General features: G+C 40.5%; 1 pseudogene; it reads left to right on the top strand.

Moving 5' to 3' along the window:
• LOC117524323 overlaps window positions 1-18,556 on the top strand; it is a 19,635-nt pseudogene extending 1,079 nt beyond the window's left edge.
• The last annotated feature ends 703 nt before the right edge of the window (window positions 18,557-19,259 follow it).

The following is a 19,259-nucleotide window of genomic DNA, read 5'->3' as shown; positions in this document are numbered from 1 at the left end:
TCCATCTCACACCCCTTTACATGAAATATATGGAAAGGGTAATATGAATCTTGTAAACAGTGAGGATTGGCTGAGCTGTGAGGGCTTTTAGGTCATGTTTAATCTTGTAATATGACATTACATATCCATGAGAAAGCAGAATCTCAAATCAAACATAAAAGCAGTAAGGACAAAGTTATATGGACTTATTTGTGTTTGATGATGACTATCAGGCAACCATGTATTTGTTTAACACATTACTGATGGTTGCCTGTGTGGAAAGAGGTTTTTTCTCGTGGGACACAGATGCAGGGTCAGAATTTTCAATCTTGGAAGAACCTCCTCTGTCTGCTCAGGCATTCCTCTCAGGTTCCTCATGTCTCCAGATTGATAGACTGCTTTCCATTTATATTATAGTTTAGCACATAAATATTTCTACTAAACAGGCCTGTTACTAGGTCTTCATCTGCTGGTGGGTATTGGAGTGAGGTTAGAAATGTTCCCCAGTAGATAATATGTTAGCTCTGTCCTTGGAAAGATGATTTCACATCACTTCTTTCAAAAAACAGTTATAATTCAATTAGAGAGGGAAGGACATCGGTGCTGTTTCGTGAGATGTTTGTTTGCAGGAAACTTGGCCTTACAGTCACCTGATGACAAAGCCTTCAGGTTGGGTTTTAGAGTTAGTTCCCTGCAGTGATAACAGCATTGACTTGCATGACAGGACATGTAGACAACTGAGTGAGGTTAGACCATCCCAGCCAGACTGTGTACACATACTTTTAACTCTCAAATCACATAATGAAAATGAAGTTATTAGTTTTTTAACTTTAACGCACCAGAAATAATCCCCAAAGCATCTTTGTTTCATTTACAGTATGTAACAGTGCTGCAACCTCTGGCCAGCCAATATGAAGCCACCTGGAAAGAGGAAACAGTTGGAGTTCCTTGACTGGGTGCTTGAGGCTGGCTCCGGAAAGGAGCAAATTACCATAGAAGTCCATGTTAAAATGGCCAATAAGCATGCTTACAGCCTGGTCCAAAAACTGTTTTGGTGTCTAGCTAGTTTCCACCTCTAAGACAACTGTATGAGGGTGCTGGGCGATATGACCTAAAATCATATCACGGTATAAATTGAATCCCTTCACAGTAATGGTATATATCACAAGAAGCTTCTCTGCTACGCATTTAAACTTAAGTGTAAAATGGGTCCCTTGGTAAAGATAAACTTGATAAAATAAATTGATAAAATATGACACAAAAAAGGATAGGAATGTAATTTGAGAACATTTATGTGCAGATCTCAAAACTACAGCTACAATTTGCCAGAAGGTACATCTAAGATACAAGCCTAAATTGATGTTTTTAGTGAAAAAAATAAAATAAATTTATTTATTGTTGGTCAGTGGCTGAAGTTTCATCTCTTAAACACTCGATGGCACACCTGTTTCTGAATACATGACCGTTTTCAGGATGGTCCACTGGCACTTTTCCTCATTTACAAAACTCAACACGAAACCACCAAAAAATTAGTAAACATACTTAATTTACTCATATTTGAAGTCAATCTGGGTAAATCGTCGTTGTCTGGCTGATTTGGTCTTTCTAATCCGGTTAAAAAATCCTGCGTATTTAATGTGCTGCTTTCACAAATTTTTGATTCAGGTCACGACGGTGCCTCTGCACAGAGCGTCCACTGAAATAAATAAACAACGACTTTGCAAATATCAGTGACAGAACTGCTAAGTGAGGAAGACACTCAGGCGTCTCACAAACTCACATGAACACTGTCATCATAGTGAGAGACATGCCTCAGCTCAGCCACAGCTTTTCCTTGATTGAAAAACTCAGCGGGCGGTATCGCGATTAGTCGGTGAGTTCCAAATCTCTACTGTCGGCCAAAATTATACTGTGTAACGGTTAAACCGGATATACTTCACAGCTCTAAAATTCATGCATAATTATGGGCGTGGTCACACTAAGTGACAGCTAGTGTGCTGCACAGGCAGTGGCGCTCAGAGTCCCATTCAGACAGAGACTACTAACTCTAACAGCTGTGGAGGACTGTGTTTGTCCCTTTCTGTGCAGTTTTATTACAATATCTGTAATAAAATGGCTTGTTGTGTGGATAATTGTCTAACGATCATGTAAGACGTTGTGCTTCAGAAGAGCTTGATGATTTATTCTGTTAATCCTTGATTACTAGGAAAATAGGCGGGATATAATTTTTAATGCCCACACCAAAGCCTCATGTTACGAGAGCCGTGGTCCAATCTCCAAAATATGATTTATTAAACACCTGAACTAAGCTTAGCTTGTTTGATAACTCGAAAAATGGGGTCTGTTTTGGGCTTCATTTCTCTCCTCCAGATTATGCAGGGGCTCACCCACGCTCAATCTCTTTATCCATTCATGGGTTAGTCATGACTAGGCAGGTAAGCGACACCCAGCGCAGCAATCTTTGGGCTTCCAAACAGGTCCTCAGTGGTCTCTATAGAAAACCTATGGAAGATTCACAGAGTGTGTATCAAGTATTTATGACAGACGATGGTAACAATCCCATAGATGTGTTGTTCAGCTCTTCACATGAACCTAAGTTCACAAGCAAATTTTAAGGTAACATGGAGAAACATAATACCCAACAGATGACAAATGACATGAACAAATATACAACCGAATAGAAAATATAACCAGAATTGAATACGTCATGTCACAGATGGGGGATGGGTTTAGACCCCAATGCAGAGATAACACCAGCAAGTTCAGAAACACAGTATTTGTTGGCTCATGCGGGCAGAGGGTCAAAGTTGGTACACAGGAGAGCATTCTAAAACTGGAACAGGGTCCGTGAGGGTATTAGCAGGTGAGAGGTCAGGGAGGCAGAGAATAGGACCAAGAACACAACAATCACAAACAAATGTCCAAAAGTGCAGGAAAAATCTAAATGATCACTGGGAAACTAGGTTCAGCAACGTAAGTCATACATGGAACCATGGAACGAGGGCAAGAAAAAGCAAGTCACACACAATCAGGCGACACATGGAGGATCTCAAGGGGTGTAAATACACACTGAGGCCAGAGGACAAGGACAGACACAGACTGAAAACCCACAGAGACCCCAAACATATAATATTAATATTATTCCCTTGATCGGTAGAGAGTCAGACTCGAGAGTCAGTCTCAGATGTGCTGGTGTCACGCTCTGTTCGGTCACCGGTCTTCTATTATGACTATTGGTGAATTTATTGGAATGATCTGTCGCTGAGAGAGATGACGGGAGTGCAGTTTTAGGCAGAACAGGGCAATAATTAGGAATCGCTGCTGATGCTCCGACATGACGCATGCGCAGTGAAGGCAGGGACTGCTCAGAAGGGGGGAGGGCTGAGGCCCTCACACCAGGAACCTTCCGCAATAAACCCAAGTGCACTAGCTACCACCCCCTTGATAATTTCTAATGATAATTATTAATAAATAAATTTCTAAAGGTCTTTCCCAGGAATCAAAGTACTAAACAAAACAAACTCCAACAATAAAAGAAAATGGCAGTAATACAAAGTACAAAAACACAATGCACAAAAATCGCAAATTAAAGTTCTGATGACAGAAAAAAGGTGCAATTCATATTTTAGTGCGACTTATACTCCCCAAAACAGTGTTATTAGCAGTAGTAGTAGAATTTCTTTTCTGGGTTTTTTTGTCTGTTTAGTAATATTGGAAGAAATCCAGAGATGCACAGTATACACTCCTCTGATGATCAATTCTGTTTTTAACTTACCTTTTCTACATTTAAAGCAATGTTTTACATTTTCTTCCTGAACTCTAAATCATTACACACTCTTTATCTTACTCAGGATTCGTCTCCGACCTCGATTTCTACGGGATGTGTCGCTGAGTGACATACGGACCACCATACAGGGGACAGAAATTAGCTTTCCAGTTGGTATAGCTCCTACGGCTTTTCACCGCCTGGCCTGCCATGATGGAGAGGTGGCCACAGCTCGTGGTAACAACCTTTTGTAATGCGTTTGAGTGTGAACGTGTGTGCCAGTGAGTGGACGGAAGCATGTAATAATAATACATTTCAAAAAGGTTCCATGTTGACACCAAGTGGAGTTAGTTCTCAGCTATGCCACCACTTGTGACGTTGTCACATAGTATACAAATAATGAATGTTTGAGTTCAATGGTACGAATATTTCATGAGGTGAAAGCTTTCACCGAATTAAATATTCGTTCCATTGAAAGAATGTTAAAAATATTCATTATTTGTTTCATATAACGGCTAAAATAGATTCTTTATCATTTGATATTTTATTAATTTATAAACAACAGAAAAGGGACTTACATTTTGGTGTTCCACTGTAACGTGTATTCCAGTGATGCTGTGCACTGACTTCGGACTTACATTAAAAAAAGACTTTGTGTAGTTCTTCAGTCCAGCCAAAAATCACATCAGCGTTTCATGTGAACAGGTCTTCATGCTTCCATATGGCTTACAGCAGAGTGGATTTGTGTGTGTGTGTGTGTGTGTGTGTGTGTGTGTGTGTGTGTGTGTGTGTGTGTGTGTGTGTGTGTGTGTGTGTGTGTGTGTGGCAGCATCAGTTAGCTCAATCAAATCATCGTGCCGTTGTCCCCCGTGTGCGCACACCCACATGCAACCTGGTCATGCATGTACTGGCAAAAAAGACTGTGTATGTCCTCAGTGCAGCAAAAAAAAAAAGAAATGAGTCCAGCTTTTCTCTCTTCCTGCTAACAGCCTCCAGGCAGCACAGTGGATTGTGTTGTGTGTGTGTGCGCACGCACATGTGGGCGCATGTGCGTGTGTGGGCGTGCACGCGTGCGCAATCGTAAAGTAATAACGGCACCATCATTTTGGGGGCTCCATAACACCGAGATGAATAGGGCCTCCACATTATAGAATAATATGTATCAGCTTCTGACAGGGTAGCTGGAGCAAACTGGTGTGGAAGGCGTGTGCTTTCCTACTTCAGTCAAAAGATTTGAATCATTATGAATAGAATCAGCATTACAGCATTTTTTTTTTTGGGGGGGGGGGTTCTACCCAAAAAAAAATTCTGAATAATTGAGAACCAAATAAAATACTGGTTAATACATTCCATGAAATCCTATGTGGCATAACACTGTGAATATTTTGGACATTATAAAACTGTCCACTGATAAAAGCTGTACTTTACACTTAGGGCGCTTAAGCTGCATGCAGTATTTGTTCCTTACCAGGCCGCATACACCATGCATCTTTGTTATTTTCACAGACAGCTGTGTTATTCAGATGGCTTTGATTCCCATTTTGTCAGTGTCTCTTGAAATAATGCCCACTTGAATGTGGATTGGGCTGCTTGGTTGTGTTTATGCCAGGCTACAGTGTAATCAAAAATTTAAAAATACAGTGCAGATTGTGTTACTTGTGAGGTGAGAGGTGATTTCTTTGCAGTGGTGTGAAAATGACCAGACCGGCCAGTGGAGTTGCTGCAGTCACTAAACCGCCTCTAGAAATACATCCATAGACATGCAGCACTCTTTCAATTTCAGTTTATTTTAATTTATAGTGCCAAATCACAACAAGTAAGGTCTAACCTTACTAACCCCCAGAGCAACAGTGGTAAGGAAAAACTCCCTCTGAGGAAGAAACCTCAAGCAGACCAGACTCAAAGTAGGGAGGGGTGTTATTTCAAAAATTTGGAAATCTGTAAATGTTTGCATGGAATATTTAAATATACATGGAATAACTCATAGCAGGATTTTGTGTAATTTTGTTCCAAAAACCCATATGGACGGAGCCAGTGAAGTTATCGGGTTCAAAAATTGCCAAAAATATCAACGAAAATGTCATATCTTGAGAACCGCTGCACCTAGAGACTTTAAATTTGGTTCCAAATGTTGCTTGACCCCAAGTTTATATTCATCTTCTATAGTAACAATAAGCCTATGTGGTGTTTTGTAAGAGTAATTGACAAAAAAAACCTAATTTCAGTACATATGATCAATTGTAACAAACAAAATCTATGTAGTTTTTATTTCAGGAACATAGTTGAGTATACATCACATGTAAAGAATGACATGGCCACAATGAACTAATTATAAGCAACAGAGTGGTTTTCTACATCAACAGCACATATACGACACACGCGTTAACTTGAAATTTTCAAACGCTCCATCCATATGGGTTTTTGGAACCAAATGACCCAAAATTTATCCAGCTATGGTTTATTCCATGTATATTTCCATATCCCATGCAAACATTTAGATTCTCAAATTTTTTGAAATAACACCCCTCCCTACTCAAAGGGGCGACCCTCTGCTTGGTCCATGCTACAGACACAAATTACAACACAATTCATAAAATGAACATACAGGAAATGTTGCCAGTGCACAGGACGGTTTTGGAGCAGATACCACACCCATCTCTGGATGGAGCGGCACCTCAAACAGAGAGAAAAGAAAAAAAGCAGAATCAAGCATCAGAAAGACAACAAATACAGTGTAATTTGTCAGCATAAGCAACAAGAAAAACAGAAGAAAGCTGCTGCTGTGATGAATCCAGCTTGATTTCCTTATTTTTGAAATCGGGAAGGCACTGATGCCAGAAATCAGCAATGGGAGACCATCCTTAGACAAATTTTCATCCACATTGTCCGTCCCAGTACAGGTTCATGCATCTTTAGCAGAACCAACATTTTGCACATTGCTGTCATACCATATGCATTGGACTTAAAGGCATTCTGATGATTCTGCTACTATAAATTTGATTGTGTCAAACACAAGTTTTCATGTTCTGTTGCACACAGCTGCCGAGGCATTCAACACCTGCTACATTACCAGCACTTACTCCACCTGCTCAGTAGAGGAGATTGTGGCAGCTGCACCTAATGGCTACCGCTGGTTCCAGCTGTACGTCTACCGGGACCGGAAAGTGTCTGAACAAATCGTGCACCGTGTAGAAGCCCTTGGATACAAGGCTCTGGTCCTAACTGTTGACGTCCCCTACACTGGAAAGCGGCGTGATGATATCCGCAATCAGTTCAAGCTTCCGCCTCACCTCAGGGTCAAAAACTTGATGGAGTGTTCCAGGTAACACACACACACTCAACTTCAACCGCTTATCAAAGATCACGTCGCGGAGGGATGGAGCCTATCCCAGCAGTCATAGGGCGTGAGGCATGGTACACCTGGAAACATATCTACGGTCAGTTTAAAGTTTCCAGGTCACCTAAGCTGCATGTCTTTGGATGTGGGAGGAAGCCGGAGCACCCGGAGAGAACCCACACAAACATGGGGAGAACATGCAAATGCCACACAAAAAGGCCACAGGTGGGAATCGATCCCATGACCTACTTGCTGTGAAGCAGTACTAACCACTAAGTCACCGTGCTGCCTTGGTTGTGGTTGTACTTATATAATAGAATTTATATTATAATTCTTTGTCATAAACATTTGTTAATGCAGTTTTAGGGATCATTGTCAATTCTATGTATATGCAGTATATCCACAGATGTATTGGTATCTGATTTTTTTTTTTTTTTTATTGCCTAATATCGGTATTGTATTGGCTGCCCAAAAAATCCCATATTGGTCAAAGTCTAGTTGTAATATAGTGTATTGAATGTGGTAGTTAATCTGTATGTGTAGACATTATCAGCAGAAGTACTCATACTAGCCAGCATATAAAGAACACTGTTGGTATTACAAGCAACCGTCTGTGATCAAATCATAAAAAAGTGTCTTTACTGGAATTGTACCACATGCACCATAAGCAGAATACTGCAGGCCCAGAGGAGTATGGGATACCAGCTAACACCTTGGACCCTTCCATCAGCTGGAAAGATCTGCACTGGCTGCAGTCCATCACACGCCTGCCAATCATCATCAAGGGTATCCTAACCAAGGAGGACGCAGAGCTGGCAGTGGAGCATGGTGTCCAGGGTATCATTGTGTCCAACCACGGAGGAGGCAGCTGGATGGAAGCCCGGCATCGGTAAGGACACTGAAACAATGCTTGCAATCACAGAAGAAATACACGTTAACAAAGCACAATTGCTGATTATTGTTGACTATATTGATAGTGATTTGCCCTAATAACACTAGATTGAGTTAAAGCAGCGACATTTTTCCAGCAGCATCATTATCTGCCTAACCGCTTCAAAACCTCAACGACAGGAAGGCTTGACAGTGTGTGAAGTCTCATTTTAAAACAGGGGCCATTGATTTGTTAATGTGGTTTGATGGATGTTAATAAAACCAAAACCAAAGCAAATTTGTTTTTATTTTTGCACAGAACTAAAACTTTTTATGTGTAAGAATAAATAAGGCCTTGTAAAGTATTGTAGCTAAAATCAAGCAAACATAATCCACTATTACATTCCATCCATCCATTTCTATACCTGCTTACTCCAATTAAGGGTCATGGGGGGCTGGAGCCTATCCCAGCAGTCATAGGGTAATAGGCTGGTACACCCTGGTCAGGATGCCAGTCTATCGCAGGTCCACATACAGACAAACACATTCACACCCGTATGCACACCTACAGTCAATTAAAGTTCCCAATTCCCTCTCCTAGATGTTTTGGAAGTGGAAGGAAGGAGGGACCCACGCTAACCCAGGGAGAACATGCAAACTCCACACAGAATGGACACAATGGCAAGCGATCCAACAGCTTTCTTGATGTGAGGCAACAGTGTTAACCACTAAGCCACAGTGCCACCGTGTGGATAATTATATGCATCTAAATGAAAAACTAACATGTTCCCTCTTATTCTTTTTCATTTATAAGTGTAACTATAACAAATAAAAATCTCAATCTTAACAAATGGACACTTCTGACACTCTTTTAGTAACAATGCTGCCCGCACTGTGAATCTCACATTTAAGAAGGACCCATAAGTTCTGACTTTGTGTGAAATGAGCATTTACATATACTACTTAGTGTCCAACTGGTGCCACGTGCAAGCAGCATACCTCATCTGGATCTCAGACTCGTGACCGAAGGCACATCTTTGCTGCTAAGTGTCTTTGAGGATCCTTGGGAACTGGTAAAATTGTAGTTTATCAAAGCAATGGTTGCTTAGGGTGGCACAATGAAGCATAGTCCTTGCATTTTGAGGGACCATCAGCTGTGACATTTTTGCCATGTGGTGCATTTCTCTGGACATGATCTACTGGACATGTGTGTCAGTGTTGAGAAACCCAGCAATGGGAAAAGATCACAGAATGTCCACGTATCACCTGGCGTCACAGATGCTGATAGCATGAGAGACGACTAATTGTCTGCCTGGATGTTTCCCATGAAGGACACAAACAGTTATGTAGTGGGTTTACACACGACACATGGCGCCAGTGCTTGATCTCATATCTCACCTAACCTGCTGGTTTCACCTGTCATTTTATTTGCATACTTTATATTATGGACCTTTGCAAAATGCTTTCCAAGAAGCCAAAGTTTGAAGAACCCGAGAAGACTGTTGACTTAATGTTAAAATTGAGGTGAAATGCTGTTTATTCTGTATGAAAATGACTCTGGAAACACATCTTCACTGAACAATATTGTTCCTATACTGTTCAATGAAGTGTTCTTCTTTGTTTACAGATTGACGCACTGTCAGAAATCGTTGACACAGTGCAGGGCAGGTTGAGATCTACTGGATGAGGAATCAGGACAGGAAATGATGTATTAAGGCCCTGGCTTTGGAGCTAAATGTGTTCATTGGCCGGCCAGCATATGGGGCCTTGCATACAAGGTAAAAAAAAAAAAACGGTGGCCACTGTGTGATATTAGGTTCATGCCACAAAATTATAAATATGAATTGATAACCCCCCAAGAATTGGGCTTTGAAAATAATTCAAATTCAAGAAAATTTATTTACTCAAATGAACTTACAAAAAAGGGGGAAATAAGATGGTTCAAATGCATTGCAATGAAAGGGAATGAGAGTAAATAGGTAACAAATATTAACCATCTATGTACTAGAAATCTTTCCTTTGAAGTTGCTTGCAATAGTAATTATTCCCCAAGTTTCAATGTGTCCATCCATTTATCCAAAAATTAAAACAGTTTTTAAATTTGTACCAATTAAGCAAGGGCAAGGCATCATTAACAGTTAAGTCGCTGACTGTGCCAATCCTTTTGCTAACTATGCATATGAGAGAATTTTTTTTTAAGGTACTGTACATCTGCATGCCTTTGCACAGCCCCATTCTACTATGTTACATTTATTTGACAGTGAACATAGTTTTGCAGTTTTGCCTATTTTACTCCTTTACTTCTTACAGAAGAATGTCCCCTTTCTTTTATTGTTGTTTTGCACCAATTACTTCTTGCAGAAGTATTTTTTTCCTTTTCTTTGTATTGTTGTTTATGCACCAATGACACCAGATCAAATTCTTTGTATGTGAGAACTTAAATAAATTTGATTCTGATTCAATTTTTTTTCCCTTTTAGCCCTTCACAACAGCAAGCAGCCACCCCAAGCGGGAGTTACACAGTGAGTCAGTAACTCTGCTTGTCAGTCAGTGTGACTACATCCTCAGTTATACAAACCTTTGTAGTTTAAAACATCTCAACCTAAGAAGTTAGAAAAAATTCAACCCCCCCCCCCCCCCCATTCACATACAGCTATCACAGCCCAGTCTCACATTTTTTCCACACATTTTTTTCATGCCCCTGCCACAAAAACACCTAATTTTCATGATTTTTTTTTTTATTTTGCTATTGTCTAACCTCCCCTAACCATACTCCCCCGTCACCCCCATTTCGTGCCCCCGTCACGACAAGCATCCACGAACCATAGATGAATGTACTTTTTGTAATGCTGCCATGAGACTGGATTGTCTATCATGGATTTATCAGGCTGTAAACACATTTATTTCTGCTCTAAATTTGAATGCTTTGACATGGATTTGGATGGGAACCTGCTCACTTTTGGAGCCAGCCTCAAGCTGCCAGTCAAGGAACTGCGACTTCTTCTTCCTCCCGATGGACCTCATTTGAGGTGATCGAAGCTTACCACGGGAAAACAGGCACGAGAGACAGGAAGAAAACTGACGAAAATAAACTGAAATGAAAGAACATAGAAGAAATGCAAAAAGAAATCAATAGAGATGAAAAGAGGGAGGAAAGGACAGTTAGAAAAAAAATGAAGTGTGGGTTGATGCTACAAACAATTGACCTCAGTGAGCTTATCGTATTTTTGTGGCACAAAGAGAGGCCCAGAGTGCTGACAGAGATGCTTAGCTGGCGTTGAACCACTATGGGGCGGAGCCAAACATTTGTAATGGGAGGATCGGGCTGGACTGCCCTCTGACATGACCCTGTCACATGAGCGACAAACCATCACGTAGACAAACAGCTGAGGTTCAGGTAAGGCACCGATTTTACCTGTAACTCTATGTGCATTTTAACGGAACTGTGTTTGATGGTTCATACTAACAGATTCTCCAAGGTGAGGGTGGTATAGCTCCAAGGTGTGTGTGTGTGTGTGTGTGTGACTGCTGGTTTAAGTGGGAAAGTGTCAGCCATAAAATGTCATCAGGATGGTGTGACCAAGTTAAAACAAAACCAAAAAACTTAGTAGAGTTTTTCTGAGGGTGTTTAGCACATGGTATCCAACAGATTTTCTCGAAATGTGCCTGAACAATGTGTTGCCAGCTGCTATTCAGCTTGTTTAAAGGACCTTTGACAGTCCACACAGGAGCCGGGTCAACTTCACATCCAGCTATACTGAAAGCACACATTTTCCAATACCGGTCCACCCCCTTACCATGTTTCATATGTGACTCACGGCACAAGTGTTGGCCAGCAACAACGGCACATCTCTTTGATTAAATATTGGTAAAAGATTATGTTGAAAAGGCATTCGACAAATTGAAACACAATAATCTAGAATGTTTCCACTTATTTTGCTTGACCTAACTGGATGAATAAAAATATATATTTTTTTTAATTCTTAGAAAAATCTGATGGTTTTGTGAGGCTTCATGTACTAAAACAGGGTTTTTGTGTTACTTTCATGCCGTTCAACTCACTTCTAAACAAAGTGTACACTAATTACTGAGCAGGTTTGTGTGGTGTCACACATTGTTTTTCCAGCACATGTAACAATAAAGGGAAAACAGTGTTGGTAAGGTGTGTAGATCAGTCTGGTTGTGTTTGATAAATGAGCCTTCAAGAGTGAAATCATTCAGTGTTATACTGCCCTCTAGTGTCATTAGGTTGCATAATCTAGAATTTCCGCTATAAAAAGGGTGATGGTATAAGTATCTCTATGTATTTGGTGTATATTATAAGAGCCTTAGCAGTAGCACTCGTACACTAATTATTGCACAAGCAGTTGGAACTGTTTTTTGGCTACATTAGTACTCGACCTAGAACCCCTGCAATGTGATACTATGTTTACAGTCCATCAGTGGTAGTTACTGCAACTTTGTACCACCACACAATGGAGTTGAAATGAAACATTCAAGATGTGCTTGGAATGTAGGCTGCTAGCTTCAATTCAGCAAGTTTTCAAAAAACACACATTAACCATTTAGGAATTATGGCCAGTTGCATGCATAGTTTCTCCATTTGCAGACAAACAAAATATAAAGTATATTATTCATACAAATCATCACTTTTGCAGTCAGTTTTCTTGGATACCTGAACATTTCCAAGCCAATCAATATGTCTTGAAGTTCACCTTCATCAATATGGTCTGTGGTATGGTAAATTAGTCTGCAGGAGACAGTTCTCAAAACGTGAGTGACTGTACAAGAAGGTGACGAGGGCGCTCCAAAATTCTTATGACAACTCTGAAGGTGTTACAGCCTTCTGTGGCTGTGACTGGAGAAACTGTGACTAGTTGTACAGTTTCATGGTGGAGTGAAAAAGGAAGGTTTTTCTAAAAATATGTGGAACTTTTATCGTTGTCAAAAAGCGCACAAGACTCCATCCTCTTAGATGTGATTCTTGTATGAAAATACTGTTTGCATTTCTAAATGTTTGATGTAAATGAAGTCTAAGACATACTCAGTAAGTTGGGAATGTTCTGTATCCCAAGAAAACTGTCTGTAAAAGTAATGATTTGTATTCAAAATAATACATTTTGTTCATCCAATTACTTTTGGCCTCTAAAAATGGAGATACTGTGTATACAAATATCTATAATTCCTAAAGGGTTAATGGGATATTTTTGTTAAACTCGTTGAATTAAACCTGAAACTCTGTACTACAAGCACATATTGACTGTATATTGATATACAGTTACCAATATTATAGAGGAATTTATGTATAACCTCGCAAAAAAAGTTAACTTTTTAAGATGCCATCGGAGCCATGGTATCCTGTTTTAATGATATTACAGTAGGTTCTATGGACCTAATAGACAGAGTCAGTAACTGGCCTGTTTCCAAGGAGGAATCAATGTCTGACCACTGACAACTCCACCTCACACCAAAGGCAGGAATTACAGAACCGGTAACAAATAGAAACCCAAGGGGGGCAGTCTGGGATCTTTATCATAACACCCTGGCATCCCTCACGGGGGGTAGACTTGTCAGAGTTAAGACTGCACAACATATATAAACTGAAGTTTCCAGTTTACAGAAGACTGTGTTGAGGGCCTATGAGCTGACTTTGGTAAGAATCCATCATGGTGGACACCAGAGCTAACAGGACTCCAGGAAGCAGTCAGGGCCAAGTGGTGCAGATATAGAGCTCCAACATCTGGAAAAAGATGGGAGCAATATGTTAAGACTAGCAATAGTTACAAAGCAGCCAAAGACTATAGTTAAGAAAGCCAAAAGCCTTTCCTGGAGAGCCTTCTGTGGAGAGGTGGAGGGATGAAGTACCTCCTCCAAACTGTACAGAATCTTAGGAAAGAATCCAGTCAATCACCTGTAGTTTGTTTGTCCACCACAAGGCATTCCAAACACCCAGGTGAATGTCTTAAAGAATCTGCTCCAGGTATACTTCCTGGGGGGCTACTGAGGAACGTCCAGTGGATGAGCCTCCTTGTGTCCCCACTGTGGAAGACTGGACTATAGCGGGTAAGATAGTTAATGAAACTAGAGTGAAATGGGCAATCAGTTTGTTTGGCCCATACAAAATTAGTGGCATTGATAGTATTTTCCCATCTCTTCTACAGAAGGGCTTGGATGTGCTAATCAATATGATAACTAAAATGTATCTGACATGTATATGCAATGGCTGTGTCCCCAAATCGAGGAGACTAACCAGGGCTACCTTTCTACCCAAGCTGGGCAAATCTTCTTAAAAAGAAGTTAAAGCATTTAGACTCATCAATCTCACATCATTCCTTGTGAAATGTTTGGAGAGACTAATTGATAGATATGTTAAAGATAGTGTCCTTAAGAGGTCACCATTCAATGTAAGGCAACATGCATATTAAGCAGGGCTCTCCACGGAGACGGCCCTGAATGATCTTATTATGAGAACTGAGAGAAGCCTTTCTCATTGACACTACAGATTAGGTTATTTTCTCGATATTCAGGGAACATTTGATAACATATTGGTTGATTCAATCAAAGTAGCTCTGCAGTCCAAACATGTGAAGAGTACTGTCACCAGATGGACTGTTGCCATGCTTCAACGTAGCTGGGTAACAGCTTCACTTGGTGACAGTATAGTGACGATGGCAGTGAAACACAGGTGTCCTCGAGGAGGAGTTATCACTCCTTTTGCTGGTTACTTGTTGTGGAGAGCCGTCTTACTGAGTTAAATAATCTCATACTGTACATCCAAGGGTATGCAGATGATGTGGCTATCTTTGAGGTTATGAACTAAATCCAACTAAACATCTCTGGAGAGATCTGAAAATGGCTGTGTACCAATGCTCCCCATCCAACCTGATGGAGCTTGAGGAGTGTTACAAGGAGGAATGGGCAAAATGGCCCAAAAATAGGGGCACCAGGCAAGTGCCATCATATTTAAGAAGACTCAAAGCTGTAATTGCTGCCAAAGGTCTATCAACAAAGTATTAAGCAAATTATGTGAATACTTATGTACATGTGATTACTTAGTATTTTGAATAAATTTGCAAAAAAAAAAATTCACGTTGTCATTATGGAGTTTTGTGAGTTGAATTTTGAGGGAAACAATAAACTTATTCCATTTTGGAATAAGGCTGTAACATCACAATGTGGAAAAAGTGAAGCACTGTGAATACTTGCCGAATGCACTGTATTTGCAAACTTTAACTCTAAGTACATAAATGTTTATTGACATTAATGGCAACTCTGTCATTTTTACAAAGTGAAATGCGCACATCTTTTAAAGTGATGCGCTAATTCTGAAGGTATGAGTGTTAACTGACACATGCACCAAAAGGCATCATGGGAAATGAGTCTCCTCTCATCACTTCCCCCCACTCCATCAAAACACTGCCATCTACTGGATGGGAGTTTGAAATATTATTGAAATATTTGTGAATCTCAAATGCAGTTTTGTCCTCAGAATGTCTCAATAAAAATACATTATTTAATATTAAAAACACATATTCATCGCTTTGCTCACTTATGCAATATTGAGACATTCTGAGTGCTCGCTTTGTAGCACAATGTTTCCCTTGGGGGCAATTCAATTTCAATTCATTACACTTATATAGCACTAAATCACAACAAAGTTGCCTCAAGGCGCTTCACACAAGTAAGGTCTAACCTTACCAACCCCTAGAGCAAGCACACAGGCAACAGTGGTAAGGAAAAACTCCCTCTGATGGTCGCAAGCTTAACAATGGACAGAAACTTAATGTAGCACATGTTCACACCACAGCATCTGCTGTGACTTGTCATAAAAACTTAAAATTACAAAAATAAGCAAGTTTGACAAATAAACATTATAGTCCCACAGATATGGAAATACTGGGATCAGATACAGTGAAGGTGCCTGTGTGTAATCCAGACAATGAGCTGCTGGCAGTGAGTCTTGTCCTTTTTACATGCTATTGTCCTTATTGTTTACATTCCACTCGTGGCAGATGCGTCACGGGCCTGTGACGTCATCAAATCTGTGACAGTGAGGCTACAGATGCTGCATCCCAGTGCTTTCATTGCTATCTCTGGGAATTTTAACCATGTTACCCTTTCAACATCCCTTCCCACTTTCAAGCAGTTTGATGATTGTAAAACAAGAGACAGTAAGACTATAGACCTGCTGTATGCTAATGTCAAGGAAGCATACAGTGCCACAGTCCTCCCTCCGATCGGCAACGCGCACCATAACCTGGTCTGTTTAGATCCAATTTACATCCCTGCAGTTCGGCGGCAACCTGCGATCACGAGAGTGGTACAGAGGTGGTCAGAGGAGGCTGAAGACAGTCTTTGTGGATGTTTTGAGGTGACTGACTGGGGTGTGCTCTGTGATGCACAGGGAGAGGACATCGAAAGCATTGTGGGCTGCATAACGGATTATATCAGCTTCTGTACAGACAATATCATCCTAAACAAGACTGTGCACCATTACCCCAATAACAAACCGTGGGTGACCAAGGACATCAAGGTGACACTGAGCAGAAAGAAGGCTGCATTCGGGAGTGAAGACAGGGAGGAGCTGAAGAAGGTGCAACAAGAACTGAGGAAGATGATCAGAGGGGAAGGACAGTTACAGGTGGAAGCTGGAGAGCAGTCTCCAGAAGAACAACACGTAGGAGGTGTGGAGTGGGATGAGAACCATCATGGTAAGAAGGCCGACCAGATGATGGAAGGAGACATTCATGAGGCCAACGAGCTAAACCTGTTCAACAGGTTTGGAAAAACAATGTTTTTCAACGTTCAATTGCAAGGAATTTAAGGATTCCATCATCTACAGTCCATATTATAATCAAAAGATTGAGAGAATCTGGAGAACTTTCTACATGTAAGCGGCAAAGCCAAAAACCAACACTAAATGCCTGCAAATGACATCATTGTGTAAAGATCTTACTGCGTGGGCTCAGGAACACTTCAGAAAGCCATTTTTAGTTAACACAGTTCATCGCTACATCTACAAGTGCAAGTTAAAGCTCTACCATGCAAAGCAAAAGCCGTACATCAACAACATCCAAAAACGCCAACACCTTCTCTGGACCAGAGCTCATTTGAAATGGTCAGACACAAAGTGGAAAAGTGTGCTGTGGTCTGATGAGTCCACATTTCAAATTGTTTTTGGAAATCATGGACATTGTGTCCTCCAGAAAAAAGAGGAAAAAGACCAACCAGATTGTTACCAGCACAAAGTTCAAAAGCCAGCATCTGTGATGGTATGGGGGTGTGTTAGTGCCCATGACATGGACAACTTACACATCTGTGATGGCACCATCAATGCTGAAAGGTACATCCAGGTTTTGGAGCAACACAAGCTGCCATCCAAGCAACGTCTTTTTCAGGGACGTCCCTGCTTATTTCAGCAAGACAATGCCAAGCCACATTCTGCACGTGTTACAACAGCGTGGCTTCATAATAAGAGTGCAGGTACTAGACTGGCCTGTCTGCAGTTCAGACCTGTCGCCCATTGAAAATGTGTGGCGCATTATGAAGCGCAAAATACGACAACGGAGACCCCGGACTGTTGAACAACTGAAGTCGTACATCAAGCAAGAATGGGAAAGAATTCCACCTACAAAGCTTCAACAATTAGTGTCCTCAGTTCCCAAACACTTATTGAGTGTTGTTGGAAGGAAAGGTGATGTAACACAGTGGTAAACATACCACTGTCCCAGCTTTTTTGAAACATGTTGCAGGCATCCATTTCAAAAGGAGCAAATATTTGCACAAAAACAATAATGTTTGTCAGTCTGAACATTAAATATCTTGTCTTTGTGGTGTATTCAATTAAATACAGGTTGAAGAAGATTTGCAAATCATTGTATTCTGTTTTTATTTACATTTTACACAATGTCTCAACTTCATTGGAATTGGGGTTGTAATAGCCATCGAACTGGGAATGTAGCACCCTGCAGGAGTCATAGTAAAACTTATTTTTCTCTGCACAGTTTGTCATCACTTTTAATAGTAATAGTTGTTGTAGCAGCAGCACTAAAGCCTTTGTCTGTCCACAGGTTATGATTTGGTCAGCATAAAGAAGTTCTTTTGGGAGAGAATGAACATTTGTATTGGGTGAGTAAACTTTGAGATGAAAAATATTTCCAAAATGAAAGAATATTGTCTCTGGCTTTTCAAAGTATGAGCTTGAATGACTACATTTTGGCAGTGATTATTAATTGTAAACACCCGTAAAGTTGAACAAGATTTTCAGTTCACCAACAGTGTGGCATTTAGTAAGTTTTTGGAAATCATTTCAATCCATAAGCCAGCAGCATGAACAATGTCAAAATTACAACTGTAAACTACGTTCAGGCTATTGTCAAAAATGAAGCAATTCAAGATGAGAATTCAAAAACATGTCAATTTTCCTGCTATGACAATAACCAACACTGAGTCAAAATGTGGTGCTTTTCAGGGTTTTCTCTGCCATTGTGTCGGCCAGTGGACCTGGCACACATCAAGCTTTGATAGTGTACATATTGTACCTTGAGTCTGTCATGACCTGCTGTAAACAGATCTACTGTGCTGCCTTTTTACGCAGGTTCTAAATGAAATACAGATATATACTGCTGATAAATCCTTACCTTACTGATAACACTCACCTGTGGCCAGATTCCATTGGACCAAAGAATTTGTCAAAGGTGGATATGCATGATTCCATTGTTAAAACCAGTTATAAGTGCAGCCAAAAACCAAAACAAGCTTGCACAGCAACTTCCTAGATGCACACATGAAGGTGTCCACAGAGCATTGGAGTGGCCACAGAGAAAACAAAACAAAAAAAGGATTGTGTCCAAAATCTTATTGTGTGTGCATGAAATATAATTCATTCCCACAGCCTGATTAAGTTGTGCATGTCATGGACCAGGCTAAAGACCCCCTCATAGTGAATGCCAGCAGCAATTGATGATATTAATGCAGGAATAAAAGCATTTCCAGACGGTGTTGTTCAAAACAAGGGTGTCTTATGTGGACAACAGTTTTCAGCTGATGATGATGAATCCAGCTGAAAGGATGCAACAGCTCAGATTGAAAAACGTTATATTTACTCATTGTACCACTTTGCAAACTTTAATATCTGCTGCTACGTTGTTTAGCTCCTTGCATCGGTTATGTGCATACTCCGCATCTTCTTCTCCATTTTTTTGTTGAAGCGTTACAGCCCCGCATACAGGTCTGGCATTTGTACTACAGCATATTAATGTGGTTCAAGCATTTTCGTGTGGACAGATATTTCTTGAAATGGTGCCA

The sequence above is a fragment of the Thalassophryne amazonica genome, chromosome 14 (genome assembly GCF_902500255.1).
Source record: "Thalassophryne amazonica chromosome 14, fThaAma1.1, whole genome shotgun sequence".
In the NCBI taxonomy this organism is placed as follows: domain Eukaryota; kingdom Metazoa; phylum Chordata; class Actinopteri; order Batrachoidiformes; family Batrachoididae; genus Thalassophryne; species Thalassophryne amazonica.
Note: the sequence above shows the minus strand (reverse complement) of the source record. Positions and strands in the feature narration are given on the sequence as shown.